Here is a 13,307-nt window from a genome sequence, read left to right as displayed (position 1 = left end):
TTTTTTTTTTCATTTGCAGAATGAACAGAACAAGTCAGGGAACAAACAACACTGTAAGAAACTTCCATTTAGATAAATACAGAGTTTGGATTTAAAAAAAAAAAAAGAAAAAAAAAGAAGGAGCAATGGTGAAGACAAGCACATAGCCAGTATACATGAAAGAAATGAAAATACTAAAAAAGTAAATGTTTTGAAAAAGAGAAACATAAAGTTTCAGACTTTCTATTACGTTTTTTTTAAGTATTTGAAGCTCTGAAGCATTTGAGTAAAATCACAAAGAAATATATTAAAGGATGGCCTACATTTTTTCCATTTACAAGTATGGATATGATATTTACCCATCAATAAAACAAAATTTACAACATCAATGAAGGGTAAGTTTAAATCACACTTAAAAAAGAGCACATCTTGCAGGGTTATAGGAGGAATTGTCTCAATTTTTACTGACAGCCAGCTAGCTATGTATATACAACCAAAATTTCGAAGTAATCTGACAATAAAAGAATATTGTGATGGTGTTTCAGGACCAGAAGAACAAAAGCCACAAGGTTCCACCTCGAAATGAAATCGTTTCTGCATAAAATCATTTACTGGGTAAACCTCAAACATAATTTTGTCATAATGAGACAAGAAATATCCATTATCATCTAATAAATCATGAATAAAGATAATGGGTCTCATTAATGAAACACGAGCAGAACGAATTTGTGTGTAAATCATGTGTAAAGTGGTTCTGGCATAAATTTTCGGATTCATTAAAATGTTCGTATTTTCCAAATGTTAGTTTGTAGCCTATGCAAGAAATCTACACCTCCTCCCAGCCACGCGTAAATGGTGCACTTAACATCCGAATTTAAATTGCATCAATAGATTTAAATGCGCATCAATCTTCTAAACATTCAAATGTAACAACACAACACAGTGATACAGAACATTGAAATATTTATGACAGCCTTTAAATCTCCTTTATAAATGCTTTACAAAGCATGAATAGTCCTCACTTTAGATGCTCACGAACATAGTTAACTGACCACTACTAAATGCTTTATAACTTTTTTTATTTTATTATTTTTTTATTTAACCTTTATTTCCAGAAAAGCTCTCTGAGATTAAGAATCTCTTTTACAGGAGTGTCCTGGCCAAAAATGTGCAGCAGTAGAATCAGTTCCATTACAAATAAACATCACACAGACAAATCATTTAAAAAAAAGAGAGAGAGAGAGAGAGAAAAAAAAACAGTTAAAAGAATAGATTAAAAGCAGTTACATAATGTTAGATCAGCTTCTATTCGCGGGATAACTGATTTAAAACGGTCAAGAGTCAGCAAATTTTCTAATTTTAATTTAGTTTGGAGGAAATTCCAATCAAATGGCACACCCGAACTACCCGAATACATACCCAAACTACCCGAATTAACCCTGAATTGCAGCTGAAACACATGTTAATAAAGCTGAAAACTCTTAAATTACTTAGCTTAAAAAAAGGAAAATACAATTATTAAACAAATTATAGATATACTTTTAAATCAAGAAGAAAGCATTTGCAGCTGTATTTATAAACTGCTTATTAATGTCTATTAATGCTTTATGAATGATGAATAAACCGTTTACTCATGCTTAACTAATGATTATTAGCGTGTAGTTATTATAAAGTGTTACCAATATTTTATATAGTAATTACGTACGTTTTTTTTTTTTTTTTGGTTTTTTTTTTACTTTTATTTTAAGAGCCAGTAGTAGATCTGGTGATCGATGGCGGTCCTTCTCCAGTTTGAATACGATTTTTCCGAAGTGAACTAATTTTTTACTAACTAACATTTTTTGCTGTCAAGCTTTATGTCAAACCATTTTCTTCTCACTTCTGGGACTGTTCGATTAACAGATGAAACTCCATTAAAGCCACAATATGTATTTTTTCTGCTTTAAAAATAGCAAAAAATAATTCTGTCTATGTTATATTTCTATTAGATGTGTACTTACATTATCCTGACAGTTTCCACCAACTTTCAAATACGGAGAAATTTATAGTTTAATTCGAAGACACGGGACGTTTCTTTATTTCCGTTTCGTCGCCCGTCTATGGCGTCATATAACCTTTGACTCCTCTATTTTCTCTAACTTCCTTGCGGAACCCGGCGAAACTGCCAAACACAAAGGGGAACACTGGACTACCGCCAATAAAGCAAAGAAAATGACGAAGAAAAAAAAGTAGTACGTATTTTTATGCAGAGCCGGCCCGAGCCTTTTGGGGGCCCTAAGCAGAATTTGATTTGGGGGCCCCTCCCACGACGCGGCGTCACCTGTGTTTGATGATTATTGACACAAATGTCACGCAATAATGATCCATTATAAATGAATAGGTTATGTATTAGGCTACAGCAAAATTAATACTTAAATATAGCTGCGAGCAGCGATGAAGGGCCCAAGCCGGTGGCACCGCAACCCCGGTTCCTTAGTTACCTAAAAGCACCAGGGTGGCCATGCCACTGGCTTTGGCCCTTCATCGCGGATCACAGCTATATATATATATATATATATATATATATATATATATATATATATACTGTATATATATATATATATATACTGTATATATATATATATATATACTGTATATATATATATATATATATACTGTATATATACATACATATATGAAGCCGGTGGCACCGCCACCCTGGTGCCTTTAGGTTTATTGTGCACGACATGCAAAATGTAACCCTGCTTTGACTGATGCAAGCTCTACAGCACAGTTTATAGTAAGAAAGAATATAGTAAGAAAGAAAAGTAAGCTGTTACTCAGATGGTTTGGGAAACAAACATTCATCATGTCGCATTGGTTTTAGTTACTTGTCCTCGAACAGAGCCCTAATCTGTTTATATTTCAGTTACACATTCTACATTGATTAAAAAAGAAAAATCAAATGTGTTTTTAATTCATACAGAAATAAAATATTTATAATTCAGCTGAGAATAAAGTTAGTTCAAATTTTAAGAAAAACAAATATATGATCTGAAATATAGCACATTCATTTTTAAATTCATTCAGGTTCAATTACCAAAAATACAATCTTAATTTAATTTAAAACAAATAATAAATCTAAAATATATGGGTTATATGCATATTTTGTAAAAAAAGAAAAAAAAAAGAAAGAAAGATATGAAGAGTTCAGATGCAAAAGCCTCTAAGTGCCATTTGAAATTTTCTTCTAGAATGATCATTTTTATCAAGCTTGTATATTTAAGTTCAGTGATTTCACTTAAATGGCAATGATGATTACCTATTAATTGTTATTTAAGTGAAATTACTGAACTTAAATATACAAGTTTGATAAAAAATCATCATTAAAGAAGAACATTTCAAATGGCATTTAGAGGCTTTTGCATCTGAACTCTTCATAAAAACACAAGGCCTTAAACTTTAACAAGGATGCAACTCTTATCACTACAACAAACATAGTCACACACACAAGTCAAGTCACTTACATTTTAGATGCAATATTGACTTTTTAGATGCAATATTGACTTTTTTTCTGTTTCAGCAGAGAAAATAGTTAAACAAAGATCACAGCGACCCATCGCGCATCTCAAAGCAATGTGTTTTCTCATTACTGAATGATTCAGCATTTTGAATCCATGACTCGTTCATTAAGACGGTCATCTGGCGACACCTTATGGTGATTTAGGGTTATGTTTAAAAGTATCGTTCTTTACAGCGATTTTTAATTGACTCCTGTTAAACCAATCTCGTAACATTATTGTGTAACCGATTTAATTTGATCAGCCTTACCTAGGGTAACAGCCCTATAGTGTCTTATTATTCTAAATTATTGAATTTATTGATCAAATTTACTAATGAAAAATGAAGCATACATTTATTAAGACTAGGCTGCCCTGCAGATATTAGGCTACAATATGGAGATTTAAATATATCATTTATCAAATAATCTGTTTATTTTTAGGTTACACATTACATTGTTTAAAAAATAAAAATCAAATGTGACCCGCTCTGGCGAAATGAGTCGGAAGTTGCAACCTTCCATTTTAAGATATGGGCCGATTATGTGGAAAAACCATGAAATAACAAAAAAAAAATTATATTTTTTTTTTTTGCTAATTTCAAAGAACAGACATTCAAAAATAATCTCACAGGGTTTCGTAGTCGAGATAATTGAGTAAAGGTATTTAAATAACGATTAAAGTTGTCAAAGCTTTAAATTCGCTGAAATAAACATTGCTCTTCTCAACTCCCCTCGTCACCTCTGAGCATTTCCCGGGTATCCCCTGAAACGTTGAACTCACTGGAGGCTTCTAACCTAAACTGCGTGAGTATATTTATCTGCAAGAAGAATATAGCCTATGTAAGGCTGTAACGATCGCGACACTCAGATCCACGAACCTGTGTCGCGGTGTGAGAAGACAGAATCACGACACCGACACGTCCCTTCAACTCCCGAAGTTATCCTTCACGTCCAGACCCAATGCTAGCTACAACATCTTTAAATTACTATTAGTATTATTTGAAGTTAACATTAGCCTATAAAATACGTAGACTTACACCACAAAACTTAAATTATTACTATTTTTTTTTAAATTGGGCAATTTCAGCAGTGGCGTAACTTTGTTTTAAAAAGTGGGTGGGACATGTGTATAAATAAATGAATCACGTGACACGTGAATAAAAACATAAATCCGACTTTAAAGCATGTCCAGTGGAATAGCCTACAGAAAGTCCAGTAAAATTAAACGAATAAATTGACCTAATAATATGAATAAAAATTATAAAAACAAAAATATCCATAAAAGTTTTAAAAGTAAATTAACTATTAAGCCAGAATTTTGATAACTGATTTTTTGCAGAACACACACGATTAAAATTTAAATTGGCTTATATCCATTGTACACACAAACTGCTGTACAATTAAACGAATAAATGGGCCTAATAATATAAATAAAGATAAAAAAAAATAAGTGTATAAACAAAAATGTAAAAAAAATAAATAAATAAAGGCCTACATAAACATTTTAAAAGTAAATTGAAAAAATTAAATTAACTATTAGGCCAACATTTTGATAACTAAACGTTTGCACAGCGCTCACAAATAAAATAAAATTATGCTTTATATTATGCTAATATCAATTGTACAAAAAAATGCTGTAAAATCAAACGAATCAATGGGCCTAATTATATATAAATTAACTTAAAAAAAGAAAGAAAGAAAGAAAATGAATTGCTTTCCTTATCTACAGTTCTTTTGAGTTCACCTTCAAGAACAAGTTTGGACAACTGAGGCTTCAGACTCATGCGGTGGTTGCGGAGAAAACCGTCTCTGCCCTTGCAGACTCGCTTGGGATGCTGAACACAATGCGAGCTTCTTTAGCCAGGCGGGGAAAAGAAATGGAGTCAGATAATTCGTGGTGTGAGCGGAGCGAAATTGGAGCGGGAAATAGGGCGACGCTCAGTCCTTTTAAAAAATGCCCCTTTGCGCTCTGTCCAAGATCCGCCCGCTCGCGCTCCACTCCGCAACAAATAGTCTCCGAAACGGATTGAAGCGCGCATGTGAAGATGTGAAGATTGTGCGTGAGCCACGAGATACACTGTAACCGCGCTACCGATCGCAAGCGGCAAAGAGCACTTTGATCACTTGATTTAAAAAACAACATATTTTAGGGCTAGATCGCTTCTTTTATTTTACAAACGAACTAAATTAATGGTCTGTCAGTTGGAGATGTTTTATTTATTTCTACTGTTAGATCCGTGCCGCGAGAGCTTTTAATAGTGGTGGGGACAATATCGACCCTGGCAAAAAGTGGTGGGGACATGTCCCACCCGTCCCACCCGCAAATTACGCCCCTGAATTTCAGCATCCAATTCCCAGATAATTAAATATTTTAATAAATTGGCCTATGTGAACCACACTGCACAAACCAAAAGTAATACTCACCGGATGAAGAAGGGTTGACTCTCTCCAGAACATAAAATCTTTATTTTATTTTCCGTGTTCGCATTTATGAGGAAAAACAATCCGAACGTGACCGTTCTCTGGAAGCAGCACAAAAACTTTCACATAGCTTAAACATGCAAGCACAAAGCCTTTCTTTAAAGTAAATTTCGTTTTAAAATAATTATCTTAATTTAAATCAATGTTTCATCAACCAATTACTAGGATTTAATAATAAGAAATAAATTGCAGACAATAGGCTAGGCCTAATCACGACGCGGCTACGCGCGGCACGTGAACTGAAGCTTGTCTCATGAACCGAAAGTCAGCGTATAAGGTATCCTCACAGACATATATATTGAAATGTCTACTTTTAAACACAACCATTCAAAATGAAAGAAAACAGACTGCTCTCTGCTTATGTGGGCTAATCCGTATGAAAACTGAATTTCTCTCTGACTCCTCTTTAATCTTTCTGATTTTGAACATTTTTGTAAAAGTGACTTTTTAATTATTTATTTCAAAAAAATTAAAAATAAGTTGAGTTTCAGCCTCGTTAAATTGCATTTATATGTTAATCTATTTGGTCAAATTAAGCTATATAAAATAAATAGTTTATCCCTTAAAATGCTATGGATTTTGAAAGATATCAAAAAAAAAAAAAAACGGGCAAAAAAACTTTAAAAGCGATTTTCTTAGGTTTTCAATTGGAAAAAAAGGGCAGACGACCAGAATTCAAATCTGTATATCGTTACAACCATTCAAAGTATGACCAAGGTATCATTTGAAAGCTTACAGTGTCCTCTTTCCATTAATATCAAAATCTCAATTTTTAAATTTGGGTCACTGTGACTAATTTTGCTGGATCAGTTCGGTCACAAATGTGTTTTTTATTGTAGTATTATTTTATACAGAAATACATTATAATTATATATAATATACAAAAACAGTGTTACAATAAAACTCAACATTGTGTTTTTTAAAAATAAATTCAAATAATAAAAATCCCGAAATTGCGCTAATTTTAAAATTAAACTAAAACTCATGGCTGCACAAGCATTCATAACTGTGCGCGCCAACAGCGAGGAACCAGCAGAACAGAGTGAACGTTCATTCTGTTTAGTTCAATCCTACTTAATAGGAATTTATTTAAAATGCTCGCTCTACTCCACAACATTAATGTCTTGTGCGGATATCTGTATTTTGACTTTCGGTTTTAAGTAAGCGATTTAAAAGTTCCCGAGTCCCAGCGGAGTCACACGTTGATTAACCGGTGGGAATATACACAATAGGCCTACCTGATATTGAACACAAGAGGGCAGTATAGCACTACGTATGACTCAGATTATTTTTTCTTCTTCTGAATTTTAAAACCTTTCTGGCTGTTTTTGAACGTAAACATAATTCTTAAATGAAAAAAGGGAAAAACTGGTTTAATTATAATATTTGTATAATTTAATTTAGAAACAAATGATGTATAATTACATTTTTAGAAGATATGAGGCTTTTAGTGTTTACTGTTTACTTTTTTGACATTACTTTAATCTTTTGCCAAAGTTGCACATGCCTACTGGCTAATAAATGTGATGTATCTGTCGAGCTATCTGTATCTATCTGTTTCAAGCAATTTCAAGCATGCTAAGAGTCCCAAAAGTATCAAAAAAGAATGTTAAAGTTTGATTTGTTGCCACAGCAACAGTATAAAAGATATCAAGAATCCATTCACAGGTCTACATCTGCTGTATTTTTACATTATACAGATGAAGTTTGAAGCAAATCGGTTAAAAATAAGAGGGTGATATCAAAGCAGTTTGAAAGTGACACACTTCCTGCTGCCAGTTGGTGGCGCTATAACTCTGACTCACAATAGTCACATCCACGTGATCGTCCTCTTACAGCGAACACACTGCTGAAGTTTCATCAAGATCAGTTAATCTATGCTGAAGTTATAACACACTTCCTGTTTCACGTTTCTCGCCATAATTTTGTTTCCTCGCCACGGCCAAACCGTTCGAGATATAAAAAATCCCCTCGCAAACTTTCATCCTCAATGCCTTGACTTCATGCTGACCGAGTTTCGTGCCGTGTGTTTGAATTCTCTAGGAGGAGTATTGCACATTCCATTGCGAGCGTTTTACAAACAAACCTCAATAGCCGACTTCCTGTTTGGCTGGGGTAAAAAGTAAGAGCGTGAGGTATAGATGAAACGATGAGATCAACATGTGTACCGAGTTTCATATTATTACATGCAAGCGTGTTTGATTTATGGACCAAGTGTTCGGACCCCGTTCCAGGGGGCGCTGTCTAGCCCCCCTGCCACACCCAGGTACCATCTTCAGCCCGGCTCTGATGGCTGTGGGATCTGACCTGTGTGCAAAGTTTCAAGAGTTTTCAAACCCGTTAAGGGCCCCAAAAGCCGCTAAGAGTCTCAAAATCATAAAAAAAAGAATTTTAAAGTTTGATGCGTTGCCACGGCAACAGTATCAAAGATATCAAGAATCCATTCACAGGTCTTCTTCTGCTATGTATTTACATTATACAGATTAAGTTTGAAGCACATCGGGTAAAAATAAAAGGGTGAGTTCAAAGCATTTTGAAAGTGACACACTTCCTGCTACCAGTTGGTGGCGCTATAACTCTGACTCACAATAGTCACATCCATGTGATCGTCCTCTTACAGCGAACATACTGCTGAAGTTTCATCAAGATCAGTTAATGTATGCTGAAGTTATAACACACTTCCTGTTTCACGTTTCTCGCCATAATTTCGTTTCCTCGCCATGGCCAAACCGTTCGAGATATCAAAAATCCCCTCGCAAACTTTCATCGTCAATGCCTTGACTTCATGCTGACTGAGTTTCGTGCCGTGTGTTTGAATTCTCTAGGAGTAGTACTTCAAATTCCATTGCGAGTGTTTTATGAACAACCCTAAGTAACCGACTTCCTGTTGGGCTGGGGTAAAAAGTAATAGTTTGAGGTATATATGAACGATGAGATCTATATGTGCACCGAGTTTCATATTATTACATGCAAGCGTGTTTGAGTTATGGACCAAGTTTTCGGACCCCGTTCCAGGGGGCGCTGTCTAGCCCCCCTGCCACGCCCGGGTACCATCTTCAGCCAGGCCCTGATGGCCGCGGGTTCTGACCCGTGTGCAAAGTTTCAAGAGTTTTTGAGCATGTTAAGGGCCCCAAAAGTGCCCGAATAGTCGTATAAATAATAATAATAATAATAAATATAGCTGCGAGCAGCGATGGCGGGCCCAAGCCGGAGGCACCGCAACCCCGGTTCCTTTAGTTACCTAAAGGCACCCGGGTGGCGGTGCCGAAGGCTTTGGCCCTTTCATGATTAAATGTTAAAACGGCTTGCCATACTCTGTCATTTCGACTAGTCACAATTATGTTACAGATATCTTAAATGATAATACAAACTATCCAAAGTGTAACGACTAGACAGAAAGACGTTGTTGATATCTACAATGTTAATTCCGGATAGGCAAACTTAGCTTTTAAATGTTAAAAGGGCTTGCCATACAGGGACGTAGGCTCAGAGAGAGGCTCACCATATTCAGACCAAAATATCTGACTTCCTCTTGGTCCGAGCTAATGACTATGTATTAGAAAGTTGTACGGCTTGAGGAGTACAATGTATATACCGATTTTTGTAACTGTAGATAAAACTAACAACCCCACTTTTAAGTATATATATGGTGCCTTTAGTGTTATTCTGCACGACGTGCAAAAACTTAACCCCCGCTTTTTTAAGTATATATATATATATATATATATATATATATATATAAAGAGGGTTATTCTGCATGACGTGCAAAAACTTAACCCCCGCTTTTTTAAGTATATATATATATATATATATATATATATATATATATAAAGAGGGTTATTCTGCACGACGTGCAAAAACTTAACCTCCGCATTGACTGTCGAAGAGAAGTGTGCAGAAGAGCTTGCATCAGTGAGGGCTTTGCAAAATATATATACATACAAACACACACACACACACACACACACATATAAATGAGGTTAGTGTTTTACAATATTAAGGAAAGCAAATGTATTGAAATATAGCACATTAATTTTAAATTCATTCAGCTTCAATTACCAATTTGTAGTTTACCAATTTATCTTACTTTTATTTAAAGCAAACTATACATTTAAAAGATTAGGGTTATATGCATATTTTGTCATTTAAAAAAATACAAAATTGTTATGCAAAAAGATAAGGACTTGCAGAAAAAATCTACAGTCAGCCACACACACACACACACACACACACACACACACACACACACACACACACACACACACACACACACACACACACACACACATAAACGCAGACACCAGCAACCCCCCCCTCCCTCTTCCCCACACAGACACTGATAGAGACAAGATACACATCCAAACTGCAATATCTGACTTTCTTTTGGTCTGAGCTTCTTACTGTTAATTAGAAAGTTGATCGGCTTGACAAGAACAATATACGTGGCATGTTTTGTAACTGTAGGTAAAACGAGCAAAGTTAACACATTTTATGTGTCCTTTTTTAGTCATAAAATTATTTTCCTCGCCACGGCCAAACCGTTCGAGATATCAAAAATCCGTCCGGAATTGAGCATCCTCAATGTCTTGACTTCATGCACACCGAGTATGGTGGTGATTGGTAAACACATGCGTTGTAATTTGATGTATTTCTCCTAGGAGATTTATTCAAACAACACATAATTCCCAACTTCCATTTGAACTGTCTTAAAACTTAGAGCAGAGATGGGCGCAGGTCACGCAAGTCTCAAGTAAGTCTCAAGTCTTAACCGTCAAGTCTCAAGTAAGTCCCAAGTATTTTTTTTGGGGGGGGCAAGTCAAGTCAAGTCACAGGCTATGTCAAGTCAAGTCAAGTCTTGTAGTAGGTTAAGTCAAGTGCAAGTCAAGTCACCTTATTATTTTAATTTTACATGCAGAATCTGATCTTAATAAAATGAAAAGACAAGATAAGTATTTGCCAGTAAATTACAATAATTTGCATTGTAAATACTCATGTTCAGTAAAATACACCATGGAATCAAACAAAATTGTAACTTCATAAAATTATTTATTTTTCACTTCTGCCAACAGTGTGTTTGAAATGTTTTAAATTTTCAACATTGAGTCCATAAAACAAATAACAGCTTAACATCCTACAGACTCTCTGAACACCTTCCTCTCTCTCAAACACAGTTTACAAACAATATTAAACTTTGTTACATTTCTCCTCTCTCTCTCTCTCTCTCTCTCTCTCTCTCTCTCTCTCTCTCTCTCTCTCTCTCTCTCTCTCTCTCTCTCTCTCTCTCTCTCACACACACAGTGGCGGTTCTAGACCATTTCAACTGGGGGGGCCAAGCTGGGGCCAGTTGTACTGTTAGAGGGGCCAGTTACATTTAGACCTTATCATTTACTGCACTGCACTGAATGCATAAATAAGCAAAATACCATGTTTATAATTATCCAACAATTTGCATTTCCATTATATTTTTACATTTGCATTACATATATCAGTCTGTATTTGAATTTCCATTTTATTTTTTTACATTGAATATACAGTATGTATGTATATATATATATATATATATAATTTTTACAAATTAATCTACAATTTTTTGTGTTTTTTTTTTTTTTTGTTTTTTTTTTGCAAAAAGATCAGCAAATTATCCTCTAAACTGGCCTTTTTAGGGGGCTTTCCTCTCAGGGTGAATGAGCTTTTTTATAATTGTTTTTTTCCTGACATCTTTGAAAGACAGAAGCAATAATTAATGCATCCTTGGCCAGGATATAATTATAAAATATGACATGATTTTAAAAGTAACCTATAAAATCGACTATGCAATACACTTTTATTTATCTAGTGCTAATAAAATTATTAAGCCTATTTGGAGAGAGAGATGTTTTAAAATCGACTATGCATTACACTTTAATTTATCTAGTGCTAATAAAATTATTAAGCCTATTTGGAGAGAGAGATGTTTATAATGTGACAATATGTCAGTCATCGTGATTCGTGTAATAAGATGACTAGGCCTAGACTACTTGTTCTGAGCAGGTGTTGTCAGTGAACAGGCTGTAAAACTGTTGTCTAAGTTACAGACTGATACTAATTAAATGGGAAACGAATCGATTACCTAACGTAACCTCGGTTCTCTCTAGATGAGGGAACGAGCATTGCATAAGCTAGCTTACGCTACGGGAAAGATTCATCTTACATCAGTCAAGTTGTCATAGTTTTTGTCAAACAAGTTGTGAATTTGTTGTAACATTAAAACAGGAGATCATGACTTACTCCGTGCTCCAAGTGATGTTCGGAGCTCCAGTGATTAGTTTCATCTGTGGGACGGGTGAAGAAACTTTCGGAAGATGTTGTAACAGAATCATATGAACAATTCCAGGATATGCTTTTTTTCATTGGTTGTTGCGTTAAATTTTACCCAGATACAATAGTGCCCTTTTCTGATTGGCTATTAAGTAGCACTTCTCTTTTTTTGATTGGCTGATGCGTAGCAGGGTCGACTGCTGAACTCCAGGCGAGACGCGCTTGATTCTCACGTGAGAGCGGCGCGGCCAGAGAAATTGCGTATATTAAATATATTATTAATAGTTTTTCCGCATGAGAAATAGAATGTGTGACGGGAGTGTGAGACAAAAGACTGAAACGAGTGACTGTCATGCTCAATGCGTGACACACTATAAAAAAAATATTTCACACTGACTCCACATTTAGGGGGGCCACAAGGGGGTCCAAGCTTGTTGTCGCAGGGGCACTGGCCCCCCCAGGCCCCCGCCTAGAACCGCCACTGCTCACACACACACACACACACACACACACACACACTTTCTCTCTCTCTCAAGAAGCAAAAACATGACTGCTAAAGGTTGTATCAGCGATGGCGGGGTAACATCAATTAACATCACGAGTGATATTCCCTTAGGCCACGCCCCCTTGTCTCCCCAAAGTATTATAAGCAATCATGCGCATCCCGTGTGCAGAATGATGCACTTGAAGCAACACCAAGTCACAGCACGCAACGCTTCACATTGAAAAGAACATAGCGAAGGGATGGTATCTATAATCTATGCTTAGTAGGGCTGCACGATTTGGGAAAATGTCATATTGCCATTATTGAGCCAATATTGCAATTGCGATTTGCGACTCCGATATAATAAAATGGTTTCATGAGTCCAACTTGCTTGGTTCTAAAGTAACAAACAGATTAATGTTTATTTCTCAACTCAAACTAAAAACAACAACAACAATAAATGATTGATAACACCTATAATGATCAATAAACCATCAACCAAACCAACATTACAGTGATTCCATC

General features: G+C 35.4%; 1 protein-coding gene across 3 annotated transcripts in view; it reads right to left on the bottom strand.

Moving 5' to 3' along the window:
• Window positions 1-13,307, bottom strand: part of LOC148976950 (uncharacterized) — a 175,853-nt gene that overhangs the window by 15,596 nt on the left and 146,950 nt on the right. The window lies entirely within an intron of this gene.

The sequence above is a fragment of the Pimephales promelas genome, chromosome 12, assembly GCF_988280905.1.
Source record: "Pimephales promelas chromosome 12, fPimPro1.hap1.1, whole genome shotgun sequence".
NCBI lineage: Eukaryota > Metazoa > Chordata > Actinopteri > Cypriniformes > Leuciscidae > Pimephales > Pimephales promelas.
Note: the sequence above shows the minus strand (reverse complement) of the source record. Positions and strands in the feature narration are given on the sequence as shown.